The 23,909-nt window shown below is 39.8% G+C and overlaps 1 long non-coding RNA gene across 1 annotated transcript in view; it reads left to right on the forward strand.

The window, feature by feature from the left end:
- Window positions 1–9,805: 9,805 nt before the first annotated feature.
- LOC125964675 (uncharacterized) overlaps window positions 9,806–23,909 on the forward strand; it is a 144,914-nt gene continuing 130,810 nt past the window's right edge. The window contains exon 1 of the long non-coding RNA XR_007477913.1: window positions 9,806–10,178. This is a non-coding gene — a long non-coding RNA (uncharacterized LOC125964675). The remainder of the gene's footprint in view (window positions 10,179–23,909) is intronic.

Below are 23,909 nucleotides of genomic sequence, written 5' to 3' on the forward strand. Positions count from 1 at the left end.
GCAAGGATCTAGGGGAATATCAGCCTTAGCTAACATTCATTCTTCCTTATCTTTACTCACCAGAAATAAGAACTTTTTTTCATCCTTCTAACACCTTTCATTTTAAATATTAATTCAATAGGGACATTGTTGAGAAACCTTCACCTCTGTTTTTCTTAGAACATTTTACTTTGTCTCCTAGTTGATATGTAGGATCTAGGTATTTTTACTTTATGTTTAATCAATTAAGGTAAGATATGAGCAAGGACCAGATGGATACCACTTGCAGCAAGATGGTGGGCATATTCCAGAAATTCTGGTAGGTGTTTTAAATCACAAGGTGCCAAGAGTCAAAAAGAGAAGAAAACTTTCTGGACAAGACGTTTGAGTACAAACATCTCTGAATTGGAGGCAGTGGTTTCTTATGGTCTTGCTTCTCTGCCTCTTCTGAGCATTCCCTCACAGCTTAAATTAATTAATGAGAAAATCAGTTATAATATATTTGAATCATGTAGACCACCACCTATCACAGGTTAGAAGATGAGAAGTATTAGCTCTTATTATTATGATTGTGGAGTTCACCTTGTGTTGTTATGGTGTTGGAGCTACTGAAATGAGGGAAGATTACAAAGGATGCAATGGGGAAATCATTCTTTAATAATCAATAGAGTGGGATCATATTTTGAATTACTAACATGTTTTTGCCTCACATTGCCTTACATACTGTGGCCATCCCCTGGAACCATACGTAGGGGCATTCCATTTTCACACCCTCAGGGAAGCATTGTTCCAGCAGAGTAGGCAACAAAAAAATCAATTCTTAGCCTTTGAATTTGGAATCGATAACTTTGACAATAGTTCAAAAGGAATGGATTTTGAATTTCAGGATTCTGGACATTAAAAATAAATGGCCCTGGGGCTTCCCTGGTGGTGCAGTGGTTGAGAATCCGCCTGCCAGTGCAGGAAACACCGGTTTGAGCCCTGATCCGGGAAGATCCCACATGCCGCGGAGCAACTAAGCCTGTGTGCCACAACTACTGAAGCCCGTGCGCCTAGAGCCCGTGCTCCTCAACAAGAGAAGCCACCACAATGAGGAGCCCGCACACCGCAACAAAGAGTAGCCTCGCTCACCGCATCTAGAGAAAGCCCACGCACAGCAACAAAGACGCAACACAGCCAAAAATAAAGAAATACATTTATTTAAAAAAAAAAGGCCCAAGATTTGCATGATGGATAAGTGCCAAATTTGTTCCTGCCATGATGCCAGAGGCCACCATTGGGTAAAGACAATCACCTACAATTCTGTAAAGACTAGCTTTGGCCAAAGGTAAAAGGTTAAATCTTTATCATGGTCACACTTTCATGGACAACTTGTATCACCTTTTGGTTGGAGAACTTATTGATCACGTTTTTTTTTTTTTTTGGCTGTACTGCGAGGCTTGTGCGATCTTAGTTCCCCAGCCAGGGATTGAACCTGGGCCCCCCTGCAGTGGAAGCATGGAGTCCTAACCACTAGACCGCCAGGGAATTCCTGATCACTTTTGAGATTAAGTGGTCTCACCTGCCCCAAATTTCCTAGCAGTTCGTTTGAACATTCCTTAGAGTACTTGATCATTTCATATACTTTACTATATTAATTTGCACACATAACTTTCCTTTCTTATTCTTTAGGACCCTGGAAAATAGGAACTGCAGCTTATAAGTGTTATTATAGTACATATAAAATGTCATGGTGCAGATGAATCACTTGGAGATTGCAGATCTCCACCTACAGAGATTCTGATTCAGTCAATCTCCCATGGCACCTGGGAATCTATCTTATAAGCAATTATCCCAGGTGATCCTATTGTTAAGTCTAAAGACCACATTTACAAAAACATTTCTCTGTTACACTGAAAACTGTGTCTTGCCCACAAAATGTATTCAGTAAATAAGTGCTAGATTAATGCAAGAGTAGACTAAGGGGTTAGCAGTTTCAAGAATTGGTATTTTTGTTGAGTTTTTATATCTGAAGAGACTCGTAGTGTGAGTGAAAAATGTTGCCTGCCATATCAACAAACAAAGGACTTACAGCCATCAAGTTACTACCGCCACCCCCTATGGAGAGTAACAGACTGCCCTTCGCCAAGCCCTCAGCCACTGAGACCACCCGCAATGGTGTACCCTGAGGGACTCAGGATGGGAGAGCACAGGATACTGGCCCTAGACAGCTAAGATGCATATCAAAGGAATGATTTCGATGAGCCCAGGTTCTTGCATCTTCCCATACAAAGAAAAGTGCTGAGTTCATTAACTAGAGATACCTGGTTTTCTTTATTTAACAGACTACCTGGTCTTTGTTGCAAAAACCCCTATATATCCTGGTTCCTCCCTTATCTCTTTGGAGCAATCTCTCAGAGCTCGCTGAGGGGCTGTGTCCCGGGCTTAAGTCCTCAGTTTTTTCTGCCAAATAAAATATAATTCTCAAAAATATAATTCTCAACTTTTCGGTTGTGCATTTTTTTTTTTTTCATTCGACATTAGTAATGAGTTGGAAGGGAAATAAAATGTGCTTAACTGAATGCCTCCCAATCAATCAAATTCCTTGAGGGCCAGGAGCTTCTTTACCATAATCCTGCCAGGCCATCTACCCAAAAGGAAACTGAGGCTCAGAGAGTCAATCTCTTGCTCAAAGTCAAGGAGCTAGAAAGTAGCATAACCAGGCTTCACATCCTGGTTGGTATTATTTTTAAATTCATGCTCTTTTCATTCCTCCAAGCCTCCCGGGTTACAAAGCTCAGACACCAAGGTCCAGAAACAACCTCTCTCAGTGGTACTGAGAAAGGCATTTAACCTCTGTGTGCCTTAATTTACCATCAGCAAAATAAGGGCAAAGATACTTAATTAAATAGGGTGCATTATAGACTTAATCAGTGGAGGTGTGGGATGGGAGGTGAAAATGTAAAAGCAGCTTCTAATCATGCCATCATTATTATGAATAATAACATTATCAACGTTGGGTTCATAATTTAATCCTTGAAGCACTGACCCAGCAGCTCTGATTATTATTATTGATAATTATAAGGGTAAGATAGGAGGTTAATGAGGGCTCTTTGTGGCTTCAAATCTTTACTGGGTAGGAAGAGAGGAAAATTAATTCTTTTCTTTATACCAAATGTAACAGAATTTGGATTTGTTGTCTATTTTTGTGTTTCTTTCTCTCTTAAAATTCCCTGAGGCCCACTTAGAATAATGGAGTAAATGAATCAGTCTATAAAAATGCATTTTAAAGCCCACAGTGGTGGTGGCTACAACACGTGGTAGCTGAGACAGTGGCTCATCAGGGAAGTGTTCAATCCCAAACTTGCCTATTTTCTGAAATTCAGAGGGAAGTGCTTGAGAGGAATATAACCCCCTATCAATGTGAGCCTAGGAGTTGGGAAAACTCAGCGAGAGCTCTGGTTTGGTGATTAACCCATGTATGAGTTTAGCTAAACTGAAATACCTCCATGATCTGATCTACAGAACAGGGGTGACAGCCTTTGTTCAGCTTGCAAGGCTATTTCGAGGATCAAATGATGTGATGTAGATGAAAGTCTTGTTGGCCATTAGCTCAGTTTGCAAAGATGTTCAGAAAGAGAAAGACTTTGAATCCTAGATACACAAATTGCATGCTTTATTAATAGATTCATTAGTCAGTTATAAAGTCAGAGGAATGATCTGGGTCTCATGTTTGCAACTTGCTGCTCCAAAGTGATGTCTATATCGCCTGGCCACCCAACGCAGACACCGTCATCCCAGGCCGTGGTTATCTACCTGGGAAGGTGTGAGGTGCTCAGCAGATGCCCCTCCTCAGTGCAGCAGAGACTCGGGCCCCTTGGTGACTTGCTTACAGAAAATTGGTGATTGAATACATTTCTTGAATATACTTTGACCAGAGAAGTGACCCCACTTTCACCTTTTCATTAATTCTAAACTCAGCATCCATACAATATAATGCCAAACAGCATTTTGGAAAATTAGGAGAAATTGTTCTATTATTAGAAGCTCGTAGAGTAAATGCAGAACTGGCCGCAATTCTTAATCTTCCCCTATATCCATACCCTTTGCAATACAACTTGGCTGCCTCTTCCGTCAAGTGGTAAATTCTGGTTCCCTGTCCCCTGAATGTGGCCTTCTGACTGACGCTGGCTAAGAGAATATAATGGAAGTGACAGTGCAGTCATTCTAAATCGAGGCCTAATGAGGTGTTTTGCTCACTTTCCTTTGGAACCCAATCATTGGCTATGTCAAGAGCCCGGGCTAACCTTTTGGGGGATCAAATTACTTATGGAGAGGGCCCAGCTGAGGCCATCTATGAGTAATTTACAGTCAGCAGAGTTGACTGACACACAGCTGCTGGCAGATTCACAAATAAGACAAGCTAAGACAAGAACCACTCTGTTGATACACACACTCAAGAGAAATAACAATGTGTGTTTTAGGCCATTAAGTTTGGTATGATTTGTTACGCAGCAGTTGATAACTCATATAAATATTACAATGGAGACCTTCAAGTATAACATTTCTTTTTTGTAACTTTATGAAAAAAGAAAGTAAAGGGAAAGAAATATTAACCTAGCGTGAGTTTACCATTAACCAGATTTGTCCAATCTCTAATTGTAGTTTTTGAAATTTTTAAATTGTGATGAAATATGTAACTGTAGTTTTACTGTTCATAGTAGAAAAGATCTTGACTACCTATAGAGGTGAGTGTAAGAGGTCATGCAATGACCTCTTTATTTCATGGATTCATTTTAAAACAAAAATAAAACACTTTTATTGAGTACCTGCTCTGTGTCATAAGTGTTGTTGACATTTATGTTGTCATAAATGTCAAACATAAGGCATGTTTGACATTTCATCTTTAGCAAATTATCCTTTGGAAATCTGCTTTTAAATAGTCCCAGAAGTTAGACCATTTTAAGCTGGTCTCAGTGACAAATATAGATGGAATTCACTGTATGTTTTCAATTGACTCTTTTTCCCTCACCTATGATCAATTTTCTCATCTGAAAAGCAGAAGGTTGGGACCAAGCTCTCTTCCATCTCTCTATTAACTGACGTGAGAAACTTTCCTTATTTTCATTCCCAGCTGGTACATGACTGATACAGTAACTTAAGAGATACCAATGACTTAGCTCAAAGCCTTAGTGAAAATAATGGTGAAAATCTTGGACATTGGATTTCAGCTCCAGCATATAAAGAGCTTGGGACTAATCACTTCAATCTTAAAAACAAGAAAAAGCTGGAAAAACGGAAAACCAAAGGCTGTTCTTGGACCCTTTAGAGAACTGATGCTGCCTTTATGAAATCTGGAGAGACAGTCCTATCCAGAAAGACACAGCTAGGCTCCCTCCAAAAGCTTCTGGAGCCATGCACTGGTAAGAACACTGTAACAGTAATTTTGAGAATTGCTTGTGGCTGAGTATTAAGCAAAAATGCCTGGGGACCTCAGTCTCAGGGTACTCCCCTACATTTTTTTATGAGCTTTACCTTCAGGAACCCCACCAGATTCTCATTTTGAAGATGTGAGAAAAACCCTGTGTCTCTGGCAGGTGAATGGGAAAGGATAAGTAATATTTATGAAATACTCCCAGAACCTCTTCATGACAAATGCGTGCACTCCAGGTGAGAGCCCTATTCCAGTTGAGGAAAGAGGAAGGACATTTCTATTACTCCTTCTAGCATTCCTGTTTCACCTAAGGGGAGAAGGAAGAGGAGCACAGTCCATAGCATTTGGGATTCAATGACATTGATTGAGAATGCTTCATCCTGGGAAAGGAATAGGAAGCGGGTATAAAAAAAAGAGAAATAAAGTTATAGCATTGAGGAGACAACTGTGAAGGGCAGAGCCCAAAGACACAGCCTCAGTGAAACACTCAGTGAAACACTGAGTTTTTGTTTTTTTTTAATTTAATTTAATTTATTTTTTATACAGCAGGTTCTTATTAGTTATCCATTTTATACATATTAGTGTATATATGTCAATCCCAATCTCCCAATTCATCACACCACCACCAACCCCCTGCCACTTTCCCCCACTGGTGTCCATATGTTAGTTCTCTACCATCTGTGTCTCTATTTTTGCCCTGCAAACTGGTCCATCTGTACCATTTTCTAGACTCCACATATATGCATTAATATATAATATTTGTTTTTCTGTCTTACTTCACTCTGTATGACAGTCTCTAGAAACATCCACATCTCTACAAATGACCCAATTTCGTTCATTTTTTTTTTTTTTTCTTTTAGCGGTACGCAGGCCTCTCACTGTTGTGGCCTCTCCCGTTGCGGAGCCCAGGCTCCGGATGCACACGCTCAGCGGCCATGGCTCATGGGCCCAGCTGCTCCGCGGCATGTGGGATTTTCCCGGACCAGGGCACGAACCTGTGTCCCCTGCATCGGCAGGCGGACTCTCAAACACTGCGCCACCAGGGAAGCCCAATTTCGTTCATTTTTATGGCTAAGTAATATTCCATTGTATGTATATACTACATCTTCTTTATCCATTTGTCAATGGGCATTTAGGCTGCTTCCATGACCTGGCTATTGTAAATAGTGCTGCAATGAACATTGGGGTGCATGTGTCTTTTTGAATTATGGTTTTCTCTGGGTATATATCCAGTAGTGGGATTCCTGGGTCATATGGTAATTCTATTTTTAGGTTTTTTTAAGGAACCTCCATACTGTTCTCCATAGTGGCTGTATCAATTTACATTCACACCAACAGTGCAAGAGGGTTTCCTTTTCTCCACACCCTCACCAGCATGTGTTGTTTGTAGATTTTCTGATGGTGCCCATTCTAATTGGTGTGAGGTGATACCTCGTTGTAGTTTTGATTTTCATTTCTCTAATAATTAGTGATATTGACCAGCTTTTCATGTGCTTCTTGGCCATCTGTATGTCTTCTTTGGAGAAATGTCTATTTAGGTCTTCTGTCCATTTCCTGATTGGGTTGTTTGGTTTTTTTTAATAGTGAGCTACATGAGCTGTTTATATATTTTGGAGATTAATCTTTGTCCATTGATTCATTTGCAAATATTTTCTCCCTTTCTGAGGGTTGTCTTTTCTTCTTGTTTGTAGTTTCCTTTGCTTTGCAAAAGCTTTTAAGTTTCATTAGTTCTCATTTGTTTATTTTTGTTTTCAGTTCCATTACTCTAGGAGATGGATCAAAAAAGATCTTGCTGTGATTTATGTCAAACAGTATTCTTCCTATGTTTTCCTCTAAGAGTTTTATAGTGTCCAGTCTTACATTTAGGTCTCTAAAACCATGTTATTTTTGTGTATGGTGTTAGGGAGTGTTCTAATTTTGTTCTTTTACATGTAGCTGTCCAGTTTTCCCAGCACCACTTATGGAAGAGACTGTCTTTTCTCCATTGTATATCCTTGCCTCCTTTGTCATAGATTAGTTGACCATGGGTGCATGGGTTTATCTCTTGGCTTTCTATCCTGCTCCATTGATCTATATTTCTGTTTTTGTGCCAGTACCATACATACTGTCCTGATTACCGTAGCTTTGTAGTATAGTCTGAAGTCAGGGAGTCTGATTCCTTCAGCTGTTTTTTTCCTTCAAGACTGCTTTGATGATTCAGGATCCTTTGTGTCTACATAAAAAATTTAAGATTTTTTGTTCTATTTCTGTAAAAAATGCCATTGGTAATTCGATAGGGATTGCATTGAATCTGGAGATTGCTTTGGGTAGTATAGTCATTTTCACAATATTGATTCTTCCAATCCAAGAACATGGTATATCTCTCCATCTGTTTGGGTCATCTTTAATTTCTTTTATCAGTGTCTTATAGTTTTCTGCATACAGGTCTTTTGTCTCCTTAGGCAAGGTTATTCCTAGATATTTTATTCTTTTTGTTGCAGTGGTAAATGGGAGTGTTTCCTTAATTTCTCTTTCAGATTTTTCATCATTAGTGTATAGGAATGCAAGAGATTTCTGTGCATGAATGTTGTATCCTGCAAGTTTACCAAATTTGTTGATTAGCTCTGTTTTCTCATGGCATCTTTAGGACTCTCGATGTATAGTACCATGTCATCTGAAAACAGTGACAGTTTTACTTCTTCTTTTCCAACTTGTATTCCTTTTATTTCTTTTTTCTTCTTTGACTGCCGTGGCTAGGACTTCCAAAACTATGTTGAATAATAGTGGCAAGGGTGGACATGCTTGTCTTGTTACTGATCTTAGAGGAAATGCTTTCAGTTTTTCACCATTGAGAATGATGTTTGCTGTGGGTTTGTAGTATATGGCTTTTTTATGTTGAGGTAGGTTCCCTCTATGCCCACTTTCTGGAGAGTTTTTATCATAAATGGGTGTTGAATTTTGTCAAAAGCTTTTTCTGCATCTATTGAGATGATCATATGGTATTTATTCTTCAATTTCTTAATATGGTGTTTCACATTGATTGATTTGCATATATTGAAGAATCTTTGCATCCCTGGGATAAATCCCACTTGATCATGGTGTATGATCCTTTTAATGTGCTGTTGGATTCTGTGTGCTAGTATTTTGTTGAGGATATTTGCATCTATATTCATCAGTGATATTGGTGTGTCATTTTCTTTTTTTGTGGTATCTTTGTCTGGCTTTGGTATCAGGGTGATGGTGGTCTCACAGAATGAGTCTGGGAGTGTTCCTTCCTCTGCAATTTTTTGGAAGAGTTTGAGAAGGATGGGTGTTAGCTCTTCTCTAAATGTTTGATAGAATTCACCTGTGAAGCCATCTGGTCCTGGACTTTCGTTTATTGGGAGATTTTTAATCACAGTTTCAATTTCATTACTTGTAATTGGTCTGTTCATATTTTCTATTTCTTCCTGGCTCAGTCTTGGAAGGTTATACCTTTCTAAGAATTTGTCCATTTCTTCCAGGTTGTCCATTTTATTGACATAGAGTTGCTTGTAGTAGTCTCTTAGGATGCTTTGTATTTCTGTGGTGTCTGTTGTAACTTCTCCTTTTTCATTTCTAATTTTATTGATTTGAGTCCTCTCCCTCTTTTTCTTGATGAGTCCGGCTAATGGTTTATCAATTTTGTTTATCTTCTCAAAGCACCAGCTCTTAGTTTTATTGATCTTTGCTATTGTTTTCTTTGTTTCTATTTCATTTATTTCTGCTCTGATCTTTATGATTTCTTTCCTTCTGCTAACTTTGGGTTTTGTTTGTTCTTCTTTATCTAGTTCCTTTAGCTGTAATGTTAGATTGTTTATTTGAGATTTTTCTTGTTTCTTGAGGTAGGATTGTATAGCTATAAACTTCCCTCTTAGAACTGTTTTTGCTGCATCCCATAGGTTTTGGATCTTTGTGTTTTCATTGTCATTTGTCTGTAGGTATTTTTTGATTTCCTCTTTGATTTCTTCAGTGATCTCTTGGTTATTTAGTAATGTATTGTTTAGCCTCCATGTGTTTGTGTTTTTTACGGCTTTTTTCCCTGTAATTCATTTCTAATCTCATAGTGTTGTGGTCGGAAAAGATGCTTGATATGGGTTCAATTTCCTTTAATTTACTGAGGCTTGATTTGTGACCCAAGATGTGATCTATCCTGGAAAATTTTCCATGCACACTTGAGAAGAAAGTGTAATCTGCTGTTTTTGGATGGAATATCCTATAAATATCAATTAAATCTCTCTGGTCTCTTGTGTCATTTAAAGCTTGTGTTTCCTTATTACTTTTCTGTTTGGATGATCTGTCCATTGGTTTAAGTGAGGTGTTAAAGTTCCCCACTATTATTGTGTTACTGTCTATTTCCTCTTTTAGAGCTGTTAGCAGTTGCCTTATGTATTGAGGTGCTCCTAGGCTGGGTGCATATATATTTATAATTGTCATATCTTCTTCTTGGATTGATCCCTTGATCATTATGTAGTGTCCTTCCTTGTCTCTTGTAACATTCTTTATTTTTACGTCTATTTTATCTGATAGGAGTATTGCTACTCCAGCTTTCTTTTGATTTCCATTTGCATGGAATATCTTTTTCCATCCCCTCACTTTCAGTCTGTATGTGTCCCTAGGTCTGAAGTGGGTCTCTTGTAGACATCATATAGATGGGTCTTGTTTTTGTATCCATTCAGCAAGCCTGTGTCTTGTGGCTGGAGCATTTAATCCATTCACGTTTAAGGTAATTATCAATATGTATGTTCCTATGACCATTTTCTTAATTGTTTTGGGTTTGTTTTTGTAGGTCCTTTTCTTCTCTTTTGTTTCCCGTTTAGAGAAGTTCCTTTAGCATTTGTGGTAGAGCTGGTTTGGTGGTGCTGAATTCTCTTAGATTTTGATTGTCTGTAAAGCTTTTGATTTCTCCGTCAAATCTGAATGAGATCCTTGCCGGGTAGAGTAATCTTGGTTGTAGGTTCTTCCCTTTCTTCACTTTAAATATGTCATACCACTCCCTTCTGGCTTGTAGAATTTCTGCTGAGAAATCTGCTGTTAACCTTATGGGAGTTCCCTTGTATGTTGTTTGTCATTTTTCCCTTGTTGCTTTCAATAATTTTTGTTTGTCCCTAATTTTTGTCCATTTGATTACTATGTGTCTCAACGTGTTTCTCCTTGGTTTATCCTGCCTGGGACTCTCTGCACTTCCTGGACTTGGGTGGCTATTTCCTTCCCATGTTAGGGAAGTTTTCAACTATGATCTCTTCAGATACTTTCCCGGGTCCTTTCTCTCTGTCTCTTCTCCTTCTGGGACCCCTATAATGTGAATGTTGTTGCATTTAATGTCTCAGAGGTCTCTTAGGCTGTCTTCATTTCTTTTCATTCTTTTTTCTTTATTCTGTTCCATGGCAGTGAATTCCACCATTCTGTCTTCCAGGTCACTTATCCATTCTTCTGCTATTGATTAGTTATTATTCTGCTATTGATTCCTTCTAGTGTATTTTTCATTTTAGTTATTGTATTGATCATCTGTTTGTTTGGTCTTTAATTCTTCTAGGTCTTTGTTAAACATTTCTTGCATCTTCTCTGTCTTTGCCTCCATTCTTTCTCTGAGGTCCTGGATCATCTTCTCTATCATTATTCTGAATTCTTTTACTGGAAGTTTGCCTATCTCCACTTCATTTAGTTGTTTATCTTGTTCCTTCATCTGGTACATAGCCCTCTGCCTTTTCATCTTGTCTATCTTTCTGTGAATGTGGTTTTTGTTCCACAGGCTGCAGGACTGTAGTTCTTCTTGCTTCTGCTGTCTGCCCTCTGGTGCGAAATGCTGAATTTTAATGAGAAGATTCTAGAATACTCCTGTGATATGCTGAGTACTGGCCCACAAACGATAGCCACATCCTAATCCCCAGAGCCTGTGAATATGTTACCTTACATGGTAAAGAGGACTTGCAGATATGATTATGTTAAATGATCTTGAGATGGGAAGGTTATCCTGGATTATCATATCCTAATGGGCCTTAAATTTAATCACAAGGGTCTTTATTGGAGGGAGGCAATAAGGTCAAAGAAGGAAGTAGGAGATGTGAAAAGAGAAGCAAGAGGTTGGAGTGCTTCAAGAAAAGGGTCACCAGCCAAGACATGCATGTGGCTGCCAGATGTTAGAAGTCAGATGTACAGATTCTCCCCTAGAGCTTCCAGAAGACACCAGCCCAGCTTCCAGAAGACACCATACATCTGTATTTTAGCCCAGTGACACAGATTTTAGACTTCTGACTACAATATGTGTGTGGTTTTAAGCCACTAAGTCTGTGTTAATCCATTACAGCAACAATGGGAAACTAATCCAGCTCCCCGTTCCTATGCCTTACCAACACCACAACAGGGTTACAGAATAATGACAGTGGATTACCCATGAAACAGCTGAAATAGTACTTAGGGAAGCCTTTAGTAGTTTGAGGAACAGTACTTAGGGAAGCCTGAATTCAAGAGGGGAGACAAAAACAAGGACCTAAAGGAAGTTGAAGCCTCTGGCACCTAAAGCTACACAAAATATTAAACACACCCAAATCCTAGCCAGTTTCTCATAAATCCTCACACCAAAGGACTATTTGCCACAATTCTTGTTATCTGATACAACATGTCTGCTTTTCAACAACAACAATAAAATTACAAGATATATTATGAGGTCACATGAAGCACAGTCTGAAGGGACAAAGCAAGCCTCAGAATAGATTCAGTTTATGACACAGATGCTTGAACTATCAAGGAATTTAAAATGACTATAATTAATCTGTTAAGCCTCTAATGGAAAAGATTTACAACATACAAGAACAGATGGGTAGTATAACTAGAGAGAAGGAAACTGGAAAAGAACAATTTAAGCCTAAAGCAAGCAGAAGAAAGGGAATAATAAAAATTAGAATAGAAAATGAAATTGAAAATAGGGAAATAGATTGAAATGATCAGTAAAATTAATAAACCTCTAGCCAGGCTAACCAATTAAATATGAGAAGAGAAACAATTTTCCAATATCAGAAATGAAGGAAGGGTTATTACTACTGATCCCATGGATATGCAAAGGAGAATAAAAGAATATTATGAAAACTCTATGGCTGCAAATTTGATAATTTACTTGAAATGAACCAGTTCCTTGAGAGAGAAAAACTACTAAAACTCACACAAAGAGAAATACGTAACCTGAATATCCCTGTAAGTATTAAAGAAATTGAATCCACCTTCCAAATTGAATACAACCTTCCAAAAAAGAAAACACCAGGCCCAGATGGTTTCACTGGTGAACTCTACCAAGCATGGAAGAAGACCAATTCTGCACAATCTCTTTCAGTAACTAGAAGTTGGGAGTGGGGAGGGAATTTCCAAAGTAACTTTATGAGTCCAGCATTTCATTAAAACTAAAACCAGATAAAAGAGATTACAAGAAGGGAAAACTACACACCGATATATCTCATGGTCATAGATGTAAAAATCCTCAGCCAAATATCAGCAATTAAATTCCAACATTGTATAAAAATAATTATATGCTGCGACCCAATGAGATTAATTCTAGGTATGCAAGGCTGGTTCAACATTTGAAATCAATGTATGATTTCAATGTATCAACCATATGAATGGACAAAGAAGACAAGGCATATGATCGTATCAGAAGACAACAAAAAAGGATTTGAAAAAATCCAATACCCATTCATGATAAAAAAAAATATATATATACCCCTCAGAACATTAGGAATAGAGGGGAATGTCCTCAGCTTGATAAAGGACAACTAAAAAATCCTATAACAATGTCATACTTAATGGCACTCTCCTCCTAAGATCAGGAACAAGGCAAGAAAACCTTTTCTTACAACTTCAATTCAATATCATAATGGAAGTTTCATCTAAAGCAATCATAAAAGAATCATTAAAATATACAGATTGGGAAGGAAGAAATGAAACCATCATTCTCAGATGCCATGTGGAAAATCCCAAAGAACTGATTAAAAAAACAAACAAACAAACAAGAAAACCTCCTGGAATTAATGAGTGATGACAGCAAGATTTCAGGATACAAGAATAATACAGAAAATTGATTGCTTTCCTATGTACCAGTAATGAATTTTACTACTAAAAATATAATTTATAATAGCACCCACAAAATGAAATATTAATATAAATCTAACAAAACTTTGTTGTAGTATCTATATATGTGGAAACTACAGAACACTAACGAAACAGATAAAAGCAAAACTAACTCAACTCATTTTTTACAAAAATGCAAAGGCAATTTAATGAAGAAAGAATCGTCTTTTCAACAAATGACACTGTAGCAACTGGACATCCACGTGTAAAAAACCATGAACCTCTAAGCATGGACCTCCCCCAAAAAAATTCACTCAAAGTGAATCATACACCTAAGTTTAAATGTAAAAGTATAAAACTTCTCGAAGCAAAAGAAAATCCACATGACCCTGGATTTGAAGATGAGTTTTTAGATACAATAGCAAAAGAATGATCCATAGAAGAAAAAGTTGGTACATTGGATTTTATTAAGATTAAAGACTTTTTTCTGTATAAGATATTCTTAAGAGAGTTAAAAGACAAACCACAGACTGAGAGAAAATATTTGCAAAACACAGATCTGAGCTTGCAGTCAAAATATGCAAAGAACTCTCTAAAGCAGAACAACAAGAAAACAAACAAACCAATTTAAAAATAGGAAAAAGATCTGGACAAGCCTCACCAAAGAAGATACACAGATGGCAAGGAAGCATATGAAAAGATGCTCAACATAATTTGTCATTAGAGAAATGCAAATTAAAACAACTAGACACCACTATACACCTATTAGAATGGCTACAATCCAAAAAGCTGACAATAGCAATTTCTGGCAAGAATGCTAAGCAAGAAGAACTCTCATTTATTGCTGGTACGAATGGAAAATGATGCAACCACTTTAGCAGACATTCTGGCAGTTTCCTACAGAACTTAAGCATAGTCTTACCATACTTTCAGGTAGTGCAGGAAACCTATATTGGATTATAGCCTAAAGTATAAAATACATATCCATGAGTCCACTCTGATGTAGACAAATGACTGAGTAGACAAATAAATGGGGGAATATAGATAAATCTCCCACGCAGAATTCCAAATAATTTTTCTGCCTACTCTGTCCTCAAGTGTCCCCCATTCTTTAAAAGTGGGCTTCGCATAATGACTCCCTTACAAAGATTACCGTTTGAAAGGGGAAAAAAAGAGTAAATGCATAGTGGAGAAACCTGCAAAGCACTATCTTAGCCATGTGATCAAGAGGAACATTATCAGTGATAAGTCATGTTGATAAAATGTACCCTTGGTATGAGGTGATGAGAATAACACTTCACCTCTGTGATCTCCCTCCCCAACACCCATGACCCCAGTCGTCCAATCATGAGAAAAAACATCAGACAAATCCCAGTTGAGGTATTTCTATGAAATACCTGAATAGTACTCCTTAAAAACTGTCAAGGTAATCAAAACCAAGGAAAGTCTGAGAAATATCTCAGTGAAGAGGAGCCTAAGGAAACCAGGTAATAAATGTAAGGTGGGAACCTGAAACTGAAAAAGGATATTAAGTAAAAACTAAGAAAATCTAGATATTATATACATGTTAATAAATAATAATATATTAATATTAGTTCATTAATTGTGACATGCTAATATGAGATGTTCATAGTAGGACAACCTCACTGCGGGTTATAGGGGAACTCTGTACTATGTTCATAATTTTTCTGTAAATCTAAAAGTATTCTAAAATTTAACAAGTTTATGAAAAAATACTGCACACTACAGCAAGCTTGGTGAGAAGAATATTTTTTGGTAGAGGAGGAAGCCAAGGAAATCAGCATAGTGTATGGAATTGGGCATTAGCACTAGACAGACCTGGGTTCCAAGATCAACCCTGCTACTTTCTGGATGTGTGTTGCTAAGCATCTAATTTAACCTCTGTTTCCTCGTATGTTAAATGAGTGTCATCTAATGATTATCGTTGAATTAAAGAAGGCATATGGCGCATAGGCCATGTAGCTGTTGCTGTAGCTGGTATTGCCAATCCTCTGTGTGACATGACTCTTCTCGGTTCAGCTAACCACGCTGATTATCGACACCCACTGGGTAGATGTCTATGGTGTGTTTGGATGACAACTGCAGTAATGCAGTGCTTCCTTGTATTCAACTCCAATCCAGCTTGCTGTCGTTCAAACATGTCCCCTCTCAGGGAGACAGAAAGCAGATGCTCCCCTTTCCTTGAACAAAGATGCCAATTATTTAGTCAGATTTCTCTGCAGACTTAGGGTTTCTTTTCTCTTTGTGTTCATGTAAACTGGTGCTTTTATTATCACAGTTGAAGGAGAGTTGAGGCTGGAATATTTATTATTCATGTTATAAATAACCTTTCATTATTTCCTCTTATTATGAAAACAACAGATATTCAATATAGAAAATTGAAAACATTCTAATAATCAAAAAGAATTAAAAACCACTTACAATGCCAAGAGTCAAATGGTTTTATAACCTGCTTTTTAAAATCAACATTATATCTTGTAAACCCCTGATCATGCTTATGTCCCTAAATATTGTCACACAAATAATTTTTAATTGCTGCATAGAATTCCCTATATAATGACTGCACCACAGTTTATTTGCTCAAGTGCCTACTTTTGAGTGTTTGGGGAGTTCCCTCTTATTTTTTTTTTTTTTTTTTTTGATATTACAAATAGTTTGGTGTTGAACATCCTTGTAGTTAAACCTTTACATATGTTGTAATTATGTCCTTGGGGTGGTGTGTTCTTTGTGGTAGTTGCTTGAGCTGGTTGGCCTCAGGAGGATCCTAGAGCTAGCACTGCTCTTAGGCCAGAGGAAGGGTGAGAGGAAGGAGTGGGATGTACGGAGTCTGAAATTAATTCTTGGGTAATTCAGTGTAAAATGAAAGAAAAACAAAACTTGTATTTATGCTAGATTGGACTTTGCATCTCAATATCTACACTTCTGCTTCATCCCAGTTGTAAAGATTCCAACCACAATGCCCTTTGTAGCTAGATACACGGGTAAGAGTCTCAGGTACGCCACATCCTAGCAGCATGACTCATTATATTCATCTGTAAAATGGGGGTGGCCTTGTGAGAACTAAAATAGATAACACATATAAAGCCCCCCCACGCCCGGTGCATGATGCGGGCTCAAGAAGCAATGGATTGCCTCCACCTGAGAGATGCTTGAATTTTTTCCACAGCCCACAGCAAGGCATTGTTCCCCTCAACTTTGGTCAATTTATAATATCTAGGCAATATTTTCCTTCTGAGAAAAGCAAAAGGACATTTTTCTGCCTCTTTTGCATTCTGCATCCTCACAGCCCCAGGCCCTTCTGAGACTCCTATGACCACTAAGTCACTTCCATTATACTCAGGACTGGAAGAATGTCTGTCCCTGACAAACAGGGTTTTAATTCATCAGTGGCCCCCTGATACCTCAGTGTCCAAAATGCTTTATCTGGCATTTGCCTCGCCAATGAATGGGGAAGAAAGAAAAGGCAAGATGCTATGCAGGGTTTAAATCTAATAAGCCTTAGACAGTTCAACTGCTGCTCCCTCCACCCCACCCCTCCCCCTCTTCTTTTGGAGCTACTCATTTTCAAACATCCTCAGTTTTCTATCGGAAGGGGAATAAAGGAAAGGACATAAGCTGGGCAGCCAGGCATATCAGGGTTCCACTCCACGGCTCTGCTATTTACTGGCTTTGTGATCTTGGGCAAGGTAATTTGTCTCGCTGAGCCTCGGTTTCCTCACATGCACAATGAGGATAAATACAGCTGGTTGGTAGTAATTTCATGATTAATGAAAAACGCATAGCATAATGCCTTCCACACAGCAGCATTTCCCCATTTATTGGTTCTATCACCCCTTGTAACTTTCCTTTACCACACCTCTACTAAAGTTACCTTGGAGAGAGAGAAACTTTTCATCAGTATACAACCCATTGTGCCTTCCAGAATGATTTGGTTAAAACTGCTACCTAAAAACCTGCCTAATGAGACTTATTTTTACCCAACTAGACTCGTTCATTCATCCATTCACTCAGCTTGTGCCAGGAATTATGCTGGACACTGAAAATGCCTAAAGGAACAAGACCTTCTCTGTCCTCAGGGAGCTCATAGCCTAGTGCAGGACACAGACAAGGAAACATAAAATTATAATTCAGCAACGAAGTGTTCATGTTATGGCAGAGAAATGTGTAAGGGCTTGGCAGGGCTCCCAACCTAGCTGTGCTGGGGACGGTGGCGTCCTCAGAGAGGGGCAACTGAGCTGAGCTTGAAGACCCAGTACAAATCAGGTCGATGTGAGTTACATCATGTAGGCTTTAAGACAACTCTGAAAAATAGACATTTCCATTTTACAAATGTGGAACCTAAGGCTCAGAGAGACTGAGCTATCTAAGATCACCCAGAAGGCTGGGGACCCAATAAAATCCAAGGGAGCCTGGCTCCAGAATGCCTCCTTGATGGTGGAAGTCCAGACGCCTTGTCAGGATCGCTGCCTACTTAATGGAAGCTCTGTAGTATGCTTCTCAGCTTCCTTTCAAATCATACTCTCTCCCCCCCTTTTTCATGCTGCAGCTCCTCTTTCTCCACGGATATGCTGGGGATTTAGAGAAGGCAGGGACTCAGCTTTGCTCCTACTGCCTAGCCCCATATGTGGGCTGCACGAGTGTCAGCCACCTCCCAATCATCATTCTTTCTTCCAGGGACAGAGTTATGGCCCCCGGGAGAGGTCTGTTCCACCAGAGTAGTCAGCTACTAATGAGCTTCATGCTGCTTCTCTGCCCCCGGCTCCCCAGCCATCCTCCACCCCAGATCTCCTAAGTCACCTTCATCTGGCAGCTGGAGACGGATGGGAGTCTGTGTGGGGAAGTGCCCAGCCCTGGAGCTAGAGCATGTCCCTAGATCCCTTGGGTATACACTGAGTGAGCCAACCGCAAAGGAGAGGAGGAGACGGGCTCAGCCCCTTGGACCACTGCCCAGGACAGAGACGCCTGGTCTCAGTACATCAGACCTGTAGGTCCCTCCCTTCTGGGGAAAGGCACATTTCGCTGATGCCCACAAAACTCTGGTCCTTCTCTGCCAGAAACCCAGGACCCCTCTGCTGAGCCTGTTCCTATGGTGTTATAGGATTATATAATATCATGTGGATTTGAATTGGGAACATCAATACCATAATAGCCACCATTTATTGGGAACCTGCTATAAGCAAGATATTCTTTTTTAATAAATTTTAATTTTATTCTTGAAGTATAGTTGATTTACAATATTATGTTAGTTTCAGGTGTACAGCATAGTAATTCAGTATTTTTACAGCTTATACTCCATTAAATGTTATTACAAGATAATGGCTATAATTCCCTGTGCTATATACAATGTATCCTTGTTGCTTATCTATTTTATACATAATAGTTTGTATCGCTTAATCCCAATACCCCTAATTTGCCTCTTACCTTTTGTGATCACTTGTTTGTTTTCTATATTTAAACCTGTTTCTGTTTTGCATGTATATTCATTTGTACTATTTTTTAGATTCTACATATAAATGATATCATACATGCAAGATATTCTTAAATACCTTATGTGAATTACTTCATGTGCTGCTTACTGTAAACCATGAGGCAGATACAACTATTCTCTCTGTTCTACATGAGGAAATTAAGGCTCAGAGAGTTTAAGTAATGTGTCCATCTTCCCACAATGGATAGATCCAGTATTTCACCCCAGTAGCCTGACTCCAAAGTGTGTGCCCCTAACTACCAAGAATATAGGGGGCTGAGCTAATGTTTGAACACTCACTTTGTGCCAGGCATTGGGCTAAGCTCTGTGCATGGATTATCTTAGTGGCTTCTCCCAACCAGCCTAGTATCCTTATTTTACATATGAGGAGCCTGAGATTCAGAGAGGTTGAGTTTCTCTAGGTCACAGAGTGAGCAAGTGGCAGGATTAAAGTCCCAGGCAGCCTGACTCCTGAGTCCACCCTCCTGGCACCATGCTGTACCAACTGTGCTGGGTTGAACAGTGCTCCGCCAAAGTTCATGTCCACCCAATCTCAGAATGTGATCTTATTGGAAAGTAGGGTCTTTGCAGACATAATCCAGCTAAAATGAGGCCATACTGGATTAGGGTGAACCCTAAAGCCAGTGACTGGTGTCTTTATACATAAGAGAAAGACGAGAAGAGTCAGACAGAAAGACATAGACACACACAGAGGGAAGACAACTGTGTGAAGACAGGCAGAAATTGCAGCGATGTACCTACAAGCCAAGGGATGCCAAGGATTGCTGGTAACCACCAGAAGCTAGGAAGAGGCAAGGAAGGATGCTTCCCTAGAGCCTTGGAGGGAGCATGGCCTGGCCAGCAACTTGATTTCAGACCTGTGAGAGAATACATGTCTGTTGTCTTAAGCTACCGAGTGTGTAGTGCTTTGTTATGGCAGCCCTAGGAAACAAACACACCAACTGAATACCATGTTATCTTCTTGAAAACAGGAGCCTGGGCTCCATGCTCTCCGGGAATACTTTTTGGCTCCACGAATTATGATGGTATCATTTTTAGTTAAACCAAAGGAAGGTTCTAGAGGTCCTAAGGAGAATTATCCAGGGGAAACCATGGCCATCAATGGGGTCTAGCAGCATGAATACCCCCTTCACCATTCCATGGTGTTCTCTGGAGCAGGGGAAATGGACCTGAGTTTTCCAACAGCAAGGCTTTGGATGTGTCCGTTAACCTCTTAGCCTCAATGTTCATATCTATAAAATGGGAGTAATTATATCCTTGATATTGTGAGGATTAAATAAGGTAGTGGATATTCAGTGCCTGATAACACGGAAAAGAAAGATATATGCATTAGCCCCCTACCCCCATCTCAGGGAGATTTCTTTCAAGGCACTGGCAGTTTTGTAAGGATGTTCTCAATAGGAGAGGGGCCAGGGCTATGTGCAGGTGGGAAGTGAGGGGTCCAGGGCAGCTTCAGTGGGTGTCATGGGGATGTTTGTACAGCATCTCTTTGCTGGTAGCGGAGGGGTGTTCAGCAAGATTCAGGAGGTCAGTTCAACAAAACATTTGATGACCCTCTGCTGTGTCCTGGGCACTGGGCTAGGAGCCATGGTAGGGGAGGAAACACCCTGAAGCTGCGCCAGATGGGGTTGCTCGCTCGGCTGCAGAGCTTAGCTGTACCTTTCTATATTTAGATTCTATCTTTGTCAAGCAAGAAGACTTGTTTGACAGGGCTCTGGTTTTTCATCTCTGAAAAGCCACTCATCCATAAAGCTTGGGGGTTGGGGACAGAGATAAAGGGGAGGGAACCTGGCTTCTTTCCCTCACTCTGAACAGATGGGATCAGAACAGGGCCCTTACCCCAGCCAAGATGCCCGAGCCTTGGCAGTGGTCCCAGGACACAGACAATGGGGTCTGATGGCAGCTTCTCAAGCCTGGCTTTCCCTGGGCAAGAGGCTTCTCCTGAGGCTGGCAAAGCCATTTCTTCAGGCTCAGAAATAGGATTTGGGGAGAGGGAAGAGGGGACTGCATTGAGGCAAATCCTGACAGCTTATTCTGGAAAACTAGGACACAGCTTGTGGGATCCTAGCCCAGCGGCCCTGACATCTGACCCTTCTTCTGTCTCTGCAAAGACCGTTGTCTAGGGAGACAGAGGCAGAGCTGGCCCAGGAACGTTGGCCTGCTGGCTGCCGACAAGAGGATGGTACAGAGGATGGTGTATGGGGTGAGAGGTGGGGGAAGGAGGGTCAGGCTGTGGGATGGTACAGTTGGTTTGAGTCTGACGTTTCTCTTTATGGGTGAGGCAGGCTGTGGAGGGAATGGGTAAGGACAGTTAGCCTCTGAGCACAGCTAAAATAGAAAAGCTTTAGCATGAGGTAGGGGAGGGGTCCATCTGCCCGAACGGTTAGACACAGACCTGAAAAATGAAGGAATCAGATCCTGAAGAGCCTTTCTGAGGTGCCTGAGCCAGACTCCTGCCTTCAGAAAGATGAATTTTGAAACCACCCAGGGAGAAGGGCTGAAAGATAATCCCTCGAGTGATCTCCTGTTGACTCCGTACTTGCAGCCTGAGCCACTTTCATTCCCCATAAGTCCTCAGCCTCCTCTCTTCCTAAGAAGGGGGACTTACCCATTCTTCACCAAAACTAAGTTCATCTGGCGCCATCTTCCTCCACTTCCTTTCACCTCTGAAAATGTGTTGGTTTTCAGCCCCGCAGACTGTAAGCTTCTCAAGGGCAGGTGCCCTGTCTTATTCCTCGTCTGTGTCCCCACATCATGTGGCATAAAAGCAAGGGGAGAGAATAGAGAAGAAAAGAGAGAGAGGGAGAGCAAAAGGGAGTGGGAGAGATGCAGCTAGGTAGAGGGAAATGCAGTGGAATAACAGACATGCAGAAAGACAACCAGAGGCAGAACACTGGCACACAAAATCCCTGTCATGTGATACGCACAGTGTTAGGTAAACCAAATGCATTTTTTGGAGGACGTTTCACTGGGTTTTCTCTTCAGCTTATGAAGGGCAGTATAACTTATGCTGGTTGATAGATGAATACCTGCCAAACTACTCAGATATGAACATAGACAAAACCAGTAATCTTCCTTTCCATGTTTATACCCCGCCCCCAGCAAGACACACATTGTACTAAGTATCAACAATTAAGTGTGTTAGCTTTTGTCCTCCCTGGCTTTCCCATATGCTTGTATAAACATAGGCTTTTTTTATTCTACTTCTTTACAGAAAAAACGATAACCTGCTATGCCTGTTTACTCCACATTTGCCTTTTTCACTAACAATATATCGCAGACATTCCTTTCTGTCAATATACATAGATCAAACTCTTTCTTTTAATAACTAAACAACTCTCCAGAGGATAGATGCATAAGAATTATTCTACTATTGATGGACACTCAGGTTGTTTCCAGACTGTTTTATGTTATAATAAACAATTATCTAATAAAGATCCTTGACTATCCATGTATACTGGTGTTTTTATTTCTGTATGCTGGATTCCTCCAAGTGGGATTGCTGTGGTAAAGGTAGACAGGTTTTAAATTTTATTAGATCCTTCTAGCTTAATTTCTGAAAATGCTACAGCAATTTATATTCTCACGGGCAATATGAGACAGTTTTTATTTTCCTACCCCTTTGCCAGCTACTAAATGGAATCAATCTTTAATTTTCGTGCATTGGTTAGGAGAAAATGTTATTTCATTGCTGTTTTGATTTGTATTTCTCTAACAACTAGGGGAGCCTAATGCAAGTTTAGGCTTGTACTAGCATTAGGGTTTTCTCTTCTGATATTTGCCCATAATATCTTTTTCCTTTTTCTACTGGGATGTTCCACCTTTTCTTACCAATTTGTAATTGATAAGAAATTGCATATAATATATATTATACATATATTATTTAATTTACTCTTTAGAATGACGGTTCCCAAATTGTGTCAAGGTGCCTAGGGGGGACACAGAAAACTTAAAGGGGCATGAAGCAACATTTAACACTTTAGGGAGAAACTCAGTGATATTTAACATCTGCTGAATACCCTGGAATTACCAGGGTGAGCGAGTTCACCATCTCACCATCAGATCACACTACAGTTCATTCAATGACATCATATATAGGTGATGCTGGGTTTTAGTGAGTTGCTCTAATAACAAAGCAAGTAACTGCAGAGGAACTCCCCGGCGGTCCAATGCTTAGGACTCTGTGCTCTCACTGCTGTATGGTATGGCCAAAAAAAAAAAAAAAAACAGGCAAGTAACTGCAAACACCAATGTGGAACAGGAAAGAGGGATGTCGGTATTCAATCTGATTGTACAGTGTCCACAGTCCCACACATTCCATGAGTAATTAGGTGACTGTGTTTATTTAAGAATGAAATGATAGTGTTATCTTTCTTTCAAATTATGTATATAAAGTGATAGGACATACACACTTTTGAAATTGTTTGAACCCAACTGCTTAATACATGGAACTGTTGGGTATTTATTTTGGCCTAGGGGCCCTGTGAAAAACTACTGAGATACTAAAGAAACTGTGACTCCAGCAAGTCTGGGAATCTGTGCTTTGGAACAAGCCAATAACGTTGTCGTGGGTGATGACATCTCTGTTTTGCATATTTTTCACAGATGTGGAAACTGAGGCTCCAAGAGGTTAATCGATTTATTCGAGATCAGAGAGTTAGAAAGTGATGGAATCAGAATTCGAACCTCAGTGTGCCTTGCTCATACCCTGACATTTTCCCACCCCAGAAATCTGATACGATTCATTCACGGATGCAAATGTTTATTGTGCCTGGAGTCGCAGAGGAAAGTGACCCTTCTTTCTGAAGTGCAATCCTCCAACACTGCCTTCAATTGTGCTATTGATTATTTCTTCTCTCTCCTATATCTTTGATCCCTCCCTCTCCACTGAATCCTTCTGTAGCCCATGAAAGTGTTCAATTCTTATCTTAAAAGAAGAGGGGGGAAAGTTCC

Source organism: Orcinus orca, chromosome 6 (assembly GCF_937001465.1).
Source record: "Orcinus orca chromosome 6, mOrcOrc1.1, whole genome shotgun sequence".
In the NCBI taxonomy this organism is placed as follows: domain Eukaryota; kingdom Metazoa; phylum Chordata; class Mammalia; order Artiodactyla; family Delphinidae; genus Orcinus; species Orcinus orca.